General features: G+C 37.0%; 1 protein-coding gene across 1 annotated transcript in view; it reads right to left on the bottom strand.

Annotated features, from left to right (window-relative positions):
* Positions 1-13,518, bottom strand: part of LOC124369859 (acetylcholine receptor subunit alpha-like) — a 374,793-nt gene that overhangs the window by 212,279 nt on the left and 148,996 nt on the right. Inside the window, exon 3 of the mRNA XM_046827988.1 lies at positions 2,211-2,231. The gene's annotated coding sequence lies outside the window, so the exon portion shown is untranslated. The remainder of the gene's footprint in view (positions 1-2,210; positions 2,232-13,518) is intronic.

Genomic DNA, 13,518 nt, shown 5'->3' with positions numbered 1-13,518 from the left:
GCTATGAATAAGGCAGTGTTAGTTAAGTAAAATTTCAAAGCCTTATATGAAACCAATCAATAAAACAAATTCTTCATATCATATGGTGACATGTTCTTTGAAAATAAAATATGATTGATCTTGGCAATATATTCATTTCCTACATGGTTACGCATATATCCATTGTAACCAGGAATACTCTCTTTACAGACAGACATCGGGACCGCAATGAACCATTTTGTATTCATTATCGATGTAGAGGTAGTACGGGTGGGTTTCTCATCAAAATTAACTATCTGGGTAACCTCGTACCTCAGTTACAAGTCAGGTAATCGGAATTATTTACTAGCAACTCAGGGGGAGGCTCGCTCATCCCACAGTTAAACAAAGATCAACTGTTGCCAATTTCAGCTTATGAGCTTATATACGGTAATTTTACTGTCTGAAGAGAATATTCTTGTACAAGAAACTAGATCCCTGTAGTTCCTTGAGTTAGTCATTAATAGGAGACTGACCTGGGACGATCGTATTAAAAGCTGCGCTAAAGTTTTCTCAGGTACACACCATGTCCTACAACCTGTTACAAAGTTTTGTTTTCCAGCAGTCCTAAGAATTGCATAGTATTTCCTGATACATCAACATTTTCCGCTTGGAGCGTTTGGTGAACTAGTAAAACCTACAAGAAACGTGTTTTTAGGCTTCTCAAAAAGAATGTGAAGGTCCCTGGGAAATTACATTGTAGTGAGAATTTCAGGGAGCAGGTTTTTATAACTCAATCCAGCATCTAAAATTGCAAGGAGTCAGTTACTGCAGGTTGCGTTAGTTGTGATCATCTTTACTGTAGGAACGTTCACTATTATGAAACCAAAGATAGAAACACCTTTTAAATCAACATCACACACGGACACTTTCAAAATAACAAATCACTATAAATTATTGTCAGTCTGATTAACAAGTTAAATATAAATCTCAAGACTCTAATACATACAATTAGTTGAAACTCATCTGAAAAACTTTTGGTGTTTAAAGCAATTTACTTCGTTGGTGTGATAATGATGTCCAAATGATATCCGAAAGAATCTAGATCTGAAGTCAGTGTGGCTTTCGTGTGAAATTATACCATGGTGGAAAGTGTAAATTAAATATAATGTCATATGTACAATAATGTCTATTTGTAAAATATATTAAAGATGTTTACTTTTATTAAGTAATAGAAAACTCCTTATAGTAGGCTTAAATTCTTCTAAACCGCCAGGAGTCAGATGTTCACTGGAAAACATACTCATACAAAATAAAAACTGCGATCTCAGATTAATATAAGAGATGTTATTAACTCTACATTATGTTCACACATGATGATGGTTTAGTACCAAAACACGTGTCTGAAATAAAATAATTTTCAAAAAGGGTTTTAGTTGACCATTCATTATTCTACTATAAGATAATATATTTTCAAAGGAAAACTCCTTACAGCTATTGCCGGCGACAGCAAGCTTCCTCCGACTGCTCGGCGTAAAATGAATTCCTCTGAAGAAAAATGCGATATTGCTGTAATTGGTAACCCGCAGCTGCCCGCAGTTAAAATACCGCGCCCAGCACTGAAAAAAACGCCACAGCTGTTACAGCCCGTTCCCAGCTGTCGCCGCTGTCCGCCAATTGCACCTGTATAACCTCTGTCAGAATAACACTTCTAATTCGCCATTGTAGGGCTGTTGGCAGAGTGATATTCGCAATCGTCCTGGTTTAATAAACCCTTATTGGATCGCACAGGTCGGACTTAATTTTTGCATCTCATTCGCCGGACCTCCACTAGGATGCGCCACCGCCGTTTTCTTCCAAATCATGATTCACCTTGTCATATGTACTGACAATTCCCCACAATTTCCTCTATTGTGTATATAACTACTAAAGTATATTACTATCTAAAGAATCATGTAACTCTCAAATACTTATTCCAACTGTTACAGATTCTATATGATATTTATGAAACTATGAAAGTACTAAAAATAGATCGTTTTTGTACCAAATACAAATAATTATAATGCGATATTTAAGCAGTTATGTTATGTACTTTGTGCTTCTTTCCGTATTTCGAGTTCAGGTAAGAAATGAAAATACGATGCCCTCTTTTATTAGTCATGTAATACACAAGTCAAATACAATCTAAAATCTCGATATTGTTTTTTGTTTTGTTTTACGGGTTTATAATAAATATCTACACCAATACTCACACTACACCATCGTGGTTCAATCTGAAACAGAATTTTAGTCATATCAGTATAGCACAAACCAATATATGACTTCCTTTTTTGGCTGGGAGTCCTAAGTAAAAACTTAATGTGTTTTAAATTTAACATAATTTGTAACTTTTTAAAATTTATTATAAGAGATTAAAGATATACTAGGAATAAATTATGTTACAATTAAATTGCTGGTCTCGGTTACTGAAAATCTGTCTTAACTTAACGAAATAAATATCTTAAAAATCACTGATATCTTAAATCATACCATACACCGATGATTTTATCTAATAACACATTAAATTGTCTCAAAACTACAGAATTAGCTAAGAAAACAAAATTAGATCTTGTATTCTAAACAAATTTAACTGAGAAATGATGAAATTTATTGAATGGGAATCCTAGGCAGAACGATTGAAACATGTTTAGTCCCTATAAGAATTGTAATACACTGCAGTCCTCATGGACTCAATAAGGAATAAGTATATACGGCAGTTCTTACATTCTCAGCCTTGAGTTTAACCTCGCAAAAACAATTTGTACACCCCTATTTTTGGTTGAGGTGTCTCTTTTTAAATACGCATACAAACTCTTTTATGTTCCTTGTAAAGCATATACTTATTGGATGTTTAAATTATAAAGCACTGAAAGTTATATATTTTTACTATAACCAATAAAAATATGAAAACTGTTTTATTACGTATTAACTTTACTTTTTAAAGAGTTTTAAGATTAAATTATCCTATTATGACTCAATCAATCAATCAATCAATGTTTTATTGCGAAGACATGATTAGCACATGTATAGCAAAAGTAAATTCGAGTTCAGAGCTAAATCTTTGTACATTCTTACCACATCAGGATCACACTCAAACATACAATTCAACATTAATGCATTCTTCAGCCATTTGACAATTTTCCACCTACAGCGTCGAAATCAATCTTCTGTTTGGGTGATCTCCCAGTCAAATGCCAAAAACTCGGTAACATTATAACATGCTTGTGATGCTAATAAACGTTTCAAACTAATTTTTAGCACATTGGGTGACACGGTATTCTTTATAAAATTAGGCAGATTGTTGATGAAATGAATACATGTCTGTGAGGGCAGATGTTCATAAACCACCGTTCTGTGTTTAACAGTTCGGTAGTTCCCTCTCCCTCTGTCTTGGCCAGTTTTCATGGCACATTTAATCATACAGAATAGAGTTTTTTCGAAAATGTAAAGACTTGGCAGGTTGTGAAAAGTCGTGAAAAGGTTGAAGTTGAAAATAGTTCTAATCGGGCTTAACCACGATGGCCGCCAGCACTGTATTTAAAGATGTACTGCTACCATTCAAGCTTTTTATTGTTCCCTCTGAGGACAAGAAGCTTAGAAATTACACATACTCCTGAAAGGACCTTTGTGCTGCTTCGGAGTGACAGGATATTCTGGATGGGAAAGGTTGGGGGTAGGGGCCGCCTCCTATCTATATCATGAACAATAATTTGGGGTATTAATCTCAGTCATGTCTCCTCGGAAGAAGGGGAAGCCTGCACAGAACCAGCTTCTCCAGTCAAACCAGGCAGGGGGTGGCACGCCCTTGTATCTAGGCTAGCAAGAACCTTTGACTCAGGGAGTCACACAAACTCCAACAGTCATGTCCCGCTAACTAGACCTACCTAATCTTGCACCCCAGAATGTCCAAATTTTCGTTTAGTTATGTTTCGCTCCTGGTCATCCATAAGCTTGCCGAGATTTAAGTGACACTTCGGTTTTTGCTGTTCCCAGTGTAGGTTCAACTGGAAGGTATAAACCAGACAGAAGTAAACTCTCCTGGGGTTCATTCTAGCTTACTGAACTAAGCATTATTCTGGTTTTAATATTGATAAGGAATCACTGGAATAGTCTAGGCCTCATTAAAATTAATTTAGAATAGTTGCTATCACCACATCTGGGATAGGTTATTACAACAGTTCTGTTTCAGTGAATAATAATACGCAAAACGGCAGATTATCTAGCCTTAATATTAGAATCCACTAGAAAGTCTAGCTAGCTGTCCTTTCTGCCTCGATAATTGTGATTAATCACTGCAGTCTTTCCAGTTTCAATAAGGCTAAGTAAGCACTGCGGGTCGCAAAAAGGTGATTAGTCTGGGCATGCACCAGTGTTGTGTGCTAACCCGCATTCGTTAACGTTATTGTTTGAACTGAATGGTTACTTAGCGAACTTCCTTATTGAGTGCTAAATTAATTTGTTATTCATTTAGAATCTGGACCACTTTAAATCGTGCTGTAAGTTACAGAAATAATGTATACAGTACTAAATATTACTTTCAAGAAATTTATAAAAATAAGTATACTCTGTTTCAATAGATGTAAAGAACTAAGTAAATTTTTATTGTTAAAAAGAATAAAATTTACCATAAATTGGGATATTTGTTGAACAGGTACAAAACTTTACGAGTTAAAACTGTTCTGTTTCAGTTTTACACCATAATACATTGATAAATGTTTCTGGACATGGTTATAAATAATGTTATGCCAAGTAATTTTAAAGTAGGTAATTAGAGCTAAAAGAACTTTTTCGCCATATTATTATTGAGTGGTCACTTATTTCAGTCTATTGATTAAAACAAACAATTCTACATAACAATTTACTGATTATAAATTACTAATTGCAACAAAATGAAATGTTTTTCATATAAAAAGTAATAGTTTATAACATAAATATAAATTATCATGTTTTATTAGCATTTACCAATTAACTTTACAATTAGAACAGAAAAGGTGCATAGAAAAGATAATCCAACATATCAGATTTAAAAGTTTATATTGGACTACAAGTAATTATTCTCTATATAATTATGTATAGCCAAATTAATTAATCATTATGTATATTTTTACTCCTATTCTGCCGTACTTAGGACTTGTGAGATGAAGTACAAAGTACAGTGGATTATACACGAAGTACTGCAAGATGATGCGCATTGTTGGACTAAGTATAGAATAAGCGATATGCTATGCAAAATGCTGGATGATTTAAAAGGAATTTCAAAAACGATGAACAGATTACTGTTTTATGACGTATATACGAGCAAAGGAAGATAATGTATCGAGAATTGTAGGATGATGTATTGAATCTTTCAGGTGATGATTTACTTATAATGTGTACTAGTTACTTGTACAGGGGTGTTTCGTGTTGTTATGCGATGTCTAACTTTGATTAGGTTTCAGGTAATTAGCTTAAAGGATATACGAAGTAAGGGCCAATCAACTACGCTACTTTGGTCTTAACCCTTGGAATGATTACAGTTACTGTATATTTATTATTTGCATGTCTTAAACTTACTTATTAGTAAATATTATATTTTGTCATCTAAAGAAAAACATGTTTTAATAGTTCTTAAAACGCCATGTTTATGTAAAGACGATAGAAATAAACGTGATAACATAGCTATTTAACGGAATAGCATTAAATAGTTGGAATGTAATGAATCGGGAAGTTTATCTGAGCATGAGCGTTTTTGCTTTTAATCCTATTGCAGGTGAAGTGTAAAGCTGTAAACTGACAGATTAGATGGAGTAATAACCAAGCGGCGGACATTTGGTTAAGATTTAAAGAGGTTGGTTTTGTCACCAATCATGTTGTCTTTCATGCATAAAGGACACTAAACAGTTTTAAAACCTCTGCAATTTCTAGGCCTAATACAAATTATCACTTAAAACCATATTTCGATAAAAAAACTCTAAAACCCAAATAAAATAAATAACACCAGAATTATGAATATTTTATATACGCAGTAGAAATTGAACTTCAATAGTTTTTCTTACAATGAAAATATAAGAATATTTTTTATGAATATTAATGATAACTGTGACTTTTAATTTAATGCTTTTTTTAAAGATGTTTAGCTTAAAATTTTTAGGTTTTAGCCTCCATTTTAAAAATAAAGCTTTAAAACAAATTTGTTCTGCGATTAGTCCTTTATAGTATAAAGCCGTATACCAAATTTGACCTCGTTATAACACGCTGTTTTCAAAATTAAATATTGATACGGGAAAAACTAAATGATATATAAATGTTTTCTAAAGTTTGATTCTGATATTTTGGTTAGTATTTGGTCCAGGACTAATCCGTTTACGATCGGATTAGTCCTGGACCAAATACTAACCAAAATATCAGAATTCCAGAAAATCTCACATCAACATTAACTGAGTATTCAAAGCAAAATAATTCGTGATTCAAAGTGTATCCATTAATATTTAAGAAAAAAAAACGGCAGTTAATTTGTTACGTCAAATAACAAGCCATCTAAACAATCATTAGTCCCAAAACGTACAGTAATTAGGAAATGTGAGTGATTATCACCACCGCTGTTCACTCTAATTAATTACCTTTTACACTCCGTAATACGAGTCATATCTTCTCCATTCCTATAGAAATACATTTACTAAATATAATTTGACAGCTGTGAACCGAAGGCACTTAACTCACAATCCGAAGTTAATGGATTGAAAACAGCGCAGCGCGGGGAGGGAGGGAGGTGCAAGTGTAATTGACCACCAACGAGAAGAGCAACATTGATTGGTAGTCAGTCACTATGACGACGGGACTGTTCTGTAGCCTACTTTCCGCGTTCACTACACCTCTTCTGCTCATTTTCCAGCCAACGCGTAAACACTAAAGAATCTACTCACTTAACACGGATTGGTAGGTAGTCAGTCACTATGACGACGGGACTGTTCTGTAGCCTACTTTCCGCGTTCACTACACCTCTTCTGCTCATTTTCCAGCCAACGCGTAAACACTAAAGAATCTACTCACTTAACACGGATTGGTAGGTAGTCAGTCACTATGACGACGGGACTGTTCTGTAGCCTACTTTCCACGTTCACTACACCTCTTCTGCTCATTTTCCAGCCAACGCGTAAACACTAAAGAATCTACTCACTTAACACGGATTGGTAGGTAGTCAGTCACTATGACGACGGGACTGTTCTGTAGCCTACTTTCCGCGTTCACTACACCTCTTCTGCTCATTTTCCAGCCAACACGTAAACACTAAAGAATCTACTCACTTAACACGGATTGGTAGGTAGTCAGTCACTATGACGACGGGACTGTTCTGTAGCCTACTTTCCGCGTTCACTACACCTCTTCTGCTCATTTTCCAGCCAACGCGTAAACACTAAAGAATCTACTCACTTAACACGGATTGGTAGGTAGTCAGTCACTATGACGACGGGACTGTTCTGTAGCCTACTTTCCGCGTTCACTACACCTCTTCTGCTCATTTTCCAGCCAACGCGTAAACACTAAAGAATCTACTCACTTAACACGGATTGGTAGGTAGTCAGTCACTATGACGACGGGACTGTTCTGTAGCCTACTTTCCGCGTTCACTACACCTCTTCTGCTCATTTTCCAGCCAACGCGTAAACACTAAAGAATCTACTCACTTAACACGGATTGGTAGGTAGTCAGTCACTATGACGACGGGACTGTTCTGTAGCCTACTTTCCACGTTCACTACACCTCTTCTGCTCATTTTCCAGCCAACGCGTAAACACTAAAGAATCTACTCACTTAACACGGATTGGTAGGTAGTCAGTCACTATGACGACGGGACTGTTCTGTAGCCTACTTTCCGCGTTCACTACACCTCTTCTGCTCATTTTCCAGCCAACGCGTAAACACTAAAGAATCTACTCACTTAACACGGATTGGTAGGTAGTCAGTCACTATGACGACGGGACTGTTCTGTAGCCTACTTTCCGCGTTCACTACACCTCTTCTGCTCATTTTCCAGCCAACGCGTAAACACTAAAGAATCTACTCACTTAACACGGATTGGTAGGTAGTCAGTCACTATGACGACGGGACTGTTCTGTAGCCTACTTTCCGCGTTCACTACACCTCTTCTGCTCATTTTCCAGCCAACGCGTAAACACTAAAGAATCTACTCACTTAACACGGATTGGTAGGTAGTCAGTCACTATGACGACGGGACTGTTCTGTAGCCTACTTTCCGCGTTCACTACACCTCTTGTGCTCATTTTCCAGCCAACACGTAAACACTAAAGAATCTACTCACTTAACACGGATTGGTAGTCAGTCACTACGACGACGGGACTGTTCTGTAACCTACTTTCCGCGTTCACTACTAACACCTCTTGTGCTCATTTCCCAGCCTACACGTAAACACTAAAGAATCTACTCACTTAACACGGATTGGTAGTCAGTCACTACGACGACGGGACTGTTCTGTAACCTACTTTCCGCGTTCACTACTAACACCTCTTGTGCTCATTTCCCAGCCAACACGTAAACACTAAAGAATCTACTCACTTAACACGTATTGGTAGTCAGTCACTATGACGACGGGACTGTTCTGTAGCCTACTTTCCGCGTTCACTACACCTCTTGTGCTCATTTCCCAGCCAACACGTAAACACTAAAGAATCTACTCCCTTAACACGGATTGGTAGTCAGTCACTATGACGACGGGACTGTTCTGTAGCCTACTTTCCGCGTTCACTACACCTCTTGTGCTAATTTTTCAGCCAACACGTAAACACTAAAGAATCTACTCACTTACCACGGATTGATTGGTAGTCAGTCACTATGACGACGGGACTGTTCTGTAGCCTACTTTCCGCGTTCACTACACCTCTTGTGCTAATTTTCCAGCCAACACGTAAACACTAAAGAATCTACTCACTTAACACGGATTGATTGGTAGTCAGTCACTATGACGACGGGACTGTTCTGTAGCCTACTTTCCAGGTTCACTACACCTCTTGTGCTAATTTTCCAGCCAACACGTAAACACTAAAGAATCTACTCACTTAACACGGATTGATTGGTAGTCAGTCACTATGACGACGGGACTGTTCTGTAGCCTACTTTCCGCGTTCACTACACCTCTTCTGCTCATTTTCCAGCCAACACGTAAACATCAGTCTCATGCGTACGGTACAAGGACTCCTCTTTTGTTTGTACAGAAAGAAACTTCTATTTGTGATTGACTTCTTTGACATATTCCTTCAAATCTCTACTATTCTTATCTTTTATAGTAATCTTTATCTAATAAATTATAAATATCTTTTATAATTAAAAAGTAGTTTTTAATTCATATTATATTAAAATTATGAAAGTATACAGTAATTTTATAAAATTGTTTTATAGATTATATAATATTTCTGTGTTTCAGTTAGAGCCATACCTTCTTTAATACATTTTATATTGCTTTAAATATTTTTAACACAATGAGATTTTGTATTTTTAGAGTTTTATATACTGAATTTTATTGTATGTTTAATTTAATTTATATCAAAATATAATAGTATTGTAGGTTTAATCTCATATATGCTTGCTTATATTTACACCCTTTGCACACAAGAGTACTCTTACGCAGGACACAACAGTCTTGCAATATAATCGGGGATATGATGGATTTGGCAGTTTATACACAACACCTGCTTATTACACTTAATATTTATTCTGCTTCATATAATATTAATTTACACAAGCAGATTGATTGTCTGTAAGTTCATTCACAAATACAGATTGTATAATTTATACCGTATTTCAAACCTCAAAATAACTTATATCACTTTGCAGTATTTACATTCTAAACTCCTTGGATAACAGTTTTGTTTCTCTACGATAAACAATGCAGAACATCTGAGCTGCTTGTAAGCACTGAGAACATAGGATGTATTGTGTGTTACTTTGATAGAGAAAGTCTGTTCCCATTGCTTTGAACTGAAGTGTATTAAGATTCTTTTATATTTTTCTCTAAGTTGGATTCTTTATGGAGTAATACATTTCGAAGATCTAAAACAAGTGGTTTTAAATGGTATTATTTTAACAAACCCACTAGGGAAGTAAAGACATGTGTAAAAATAAAATTTTATATACAAGGTGTTTCAAAACTTTAAGATTTCTTAGTATAGCCTAACACAATAAATACAATACTAAACAACATAATAAAATAGAACATAACTCGTATATAAATATACAGCTTGCAGATATTAAAATTAATAAGTTAGAACCGAAAACAAACACAACCAACAATATAAAGTAGGTTGAAAAATCTATAAAAAACTTGTAATAAAATCGTGCTTTATGCAATGTAATATTAACAGGACAGATTTAACCATACACACAGTTACAATAATTCTGAATTAACGAACATCATGCTAATATCAGTCTAAGAATGAGAGACAGTGTGCATTTCTTGAAAATCTTGGCAGAAGAACCAAAACAGTCCAGGTCAGCACAGGCTTCATTTTCCCCTCTCAGCAGTACTGTGGCATATGTAGTTCGCCCGGTAGTAATGTGTAGAGAATAGACGGGGGTGGCGGTCTAGCAGGAAAACATTGCAGTGAACCAAGTGAAGTATTTCCGGGCAGTCTATCTGGGAATTCACGACTCTATGGAGGAACAGAACATCTAGTAGTCTTCTACGACCCGATGAGGGTGGAAAGCCCAGATGATGCTCGATTTCGTGCAGGTTTACCTCAAGGTAGCGAAATCCTTGTCTACACCAACCAGCTGCAGGAGGCGCCTCTGCACAGCATCCACAGCAGAACAGAGACCAACCTGGTGGGGACTCCAAACGGTCACAGAATACTCCAGTATATGTCCCTGATGTATGGAGCTCTAATAGTTTGGACGGATGAGAACTTCCAGCATGTTCCACCGATCAGTTCAAGAACACGATTGGCACTTATAGAAATGATCAGGATATGTTCACCAGGGTCGAGGTTTGATATCATCAGCACTCCCAGATCGCGTACCTTGTGTACCCTCCAGATGATGACTTATTCAAGACAGTAGTTAAACGAAAATAGCATATCTGGCTCTGAAGAATGACAGTAATGAGTAATGAGAACACATTTATTAGTGTTTAAATTCACTATTTGACTCCTTCCAGATCATTCTGCAACTTAACTGATGCGAAGAGAAGAAACCTCTCTAAACACGTTGACACCATCAGCAAATAAAAGAAAGCCTCCCCCGATGAACTGTTGATAAACTATAACTTTCTTGAAAGTGAAGGAAATTCTATCGAGCAATAGACTTTTATACGTTTTTACGGTAATCAGGAACTTCAGCATTTGGTGTTTTGAAGATGAACGAGAAAAACTCTGAAAATGTGTGCTCATACCTTGCGGATCTATGGCATCTCTATTTCCAAAGTGTAGAAATCCCTGACTTGAGGGCGTTTTTTCTTAAGCTGTGTAGGTTTTTCTAGAAGGTTCTGAGATCGTTAGTTAGACTTAGTTCAATTGTTGCCATGTAGTTGTAGAGTGGCATATTCTTGCAAGTCTCCTACACTGATTGCGTGCCTGTTTGAAATTGTTTAAGTCTATGACACTGAGTGATGATTTAAACTTCCTAAGAAGCATTTTCTTACTGATCACAAGCCCCTTCAGTTCTACCAAAAAGCCATCATGAAATAGGGATTGGTGTACTTGTTTCATAGCAAATTTTGAAAGAATAGTCGTCTTGAGATTGTTGCAAAAATCTATAAACGCCTCTTTAATACCAACTGGAGAAGTATATCAGGATAAAATTGCCCCTGTATCCGGCTGTAGACTTCACGAATGTTGCGCTTTTGAGGTTTGGGGTGAGTACACAAAATTATTGGGGTGAGTAGTACGAGCTTGATCAGTTCAGATGTCCGCTACCAGAGCAGGACGGGCATCTTCTGGATGAACCATAATAACTTCAGTGGTCGACACGCACAAGTCAGAGTTTGTTGAAAAACCTGTATATAAAAAAATGTTTTTGAAAAATCAGACAATCCTCCGTCGCTTGATGGACAATACAAATCAAAAATTAACCAGCCTGTAACATGTCATTTTTACAGGGGGTTTAAAATAAGGCATTTTTATTTTTTTGAGAGGAGAATATTTTTAGTTCATGACATGTTTATGATTTTTATTTCTTCCACCTACAATTATACTCCAGTAGCTCAACACCATCGCGGGAAGACGTCAGCTGGCGGGGTCCGGCTCGACCGGGTAAGACGCGGAGTTTCAGGGTACATCCGCCGGAGTTCGCTTCAAGGGCTGAAACGCCTTACAGCGGACGACTCCCAGTTTACTACAGTACACTGGAAATAATTAGTCTGGTGGCGCGCGGCCGGTCGGTGGTAGGCTATGGCGCGGGGGGAAGAGGGGTGTGTGAATCGGTTCATTCCTGAAAACATCACGCCCGCGCCACGGTGGCGGACTTCAAGGTCGGGCCAGCCGGAAGGGCTTGGCTGACTTGTGACTCATCTTTCCCTCCAGCAAACCTTCCCTCCAAACAATATAATACCAGTGTGACATCTGTTGTCATAGAGTGAGCATCGCTAAACCTTCAGTATTAACAGTGAGTTGTTCTAAGCTGTGTGTGTATTTACTGTGTGCAGTTAACTGTGAATAATTTATTACGTTCAGTGTTTTTTGTATTGTGTTATTTTGTTTTTAGTAAAGAAGCTTACTTCATAAGCAATATGTGTGACCGCGTGAAATCAAAACTGAAGGGTAGAGTTTTGCACAGTCAAAGTCGTGAAATTGTCCAGTAATGTATATACATTCATGAAAAAGGAGGCTGATGAAAAAAACTTTAAAGTATTCCCTTGGCAAAGGCCCGTTTGTCCGAACAGCAGTAGCTACAGGCGTCTCAGAACGTGAAATCTCAAGAATTAATAAAGAGCTTAAAAATTTATAACCGTTAATAATGACAATGGTGAAAGGGGGGGAGTAGCTTTCTCACCCCAAACAAATTGAAAAGGAATCGTAAAAAGCCTATTACAGGATTGGATGACTTTGACAAAGCTCTGATAAGGCGAGTTGTGTACGAGTTCCATCTTCTAAAAAACAAGCTACCAAATGTATCTTTGTTACATGAAGAATTGAAACAGCGGATCGACTTTAAAGGATCAAAATCAAGCCTCAACAACATTCTTAAAAAGAACTTGGGTTTTCGGTGGAGAAGGACACAAAATAAAGGACCGCAAGCTTTTGATCGAGACTAATGAAATAAGAGAAAAAAGAATTTCGTAATTAAGAGCACTCAAACGTTACAGAGATGAAGGACGTCCAATTATATACTTAGACGAGTCTTATATACTGACAAGTTCACGTGTCAAGTTCATCGTGGTCTGACGAATCAACTAAAGGAATGCGTGTTCCCATTTCGAAAGGGGAACGGTTTGATCATGATACACGCAGGAAGTGAAGCTGGTTTTGTTCCCAATTGCATTGACAATGTGGAAGGCATCGAGTCATTCGGGTGATTACCACGATAACGTGAAAT

This window comes from Homalodisca vitripennis, chromosome X (genome assembly GCF_021130785.1).
Source record: "Homalodisca vitripennis isolate AUS2020 chromosome X, UT_GWSS_2.1, whole genome shotgun sequence".
Taxonomy (NCBI): domain Eukaryota; kingdom Metazoa; phylum Arthropoda; class Insecta; order Hemiptera; family Cicadellidae; genus Homalodisca; species Homalodisca vitripennis.
This window is presented reverse-complemented; position numbering and strand designations above follow the sequence as displayed.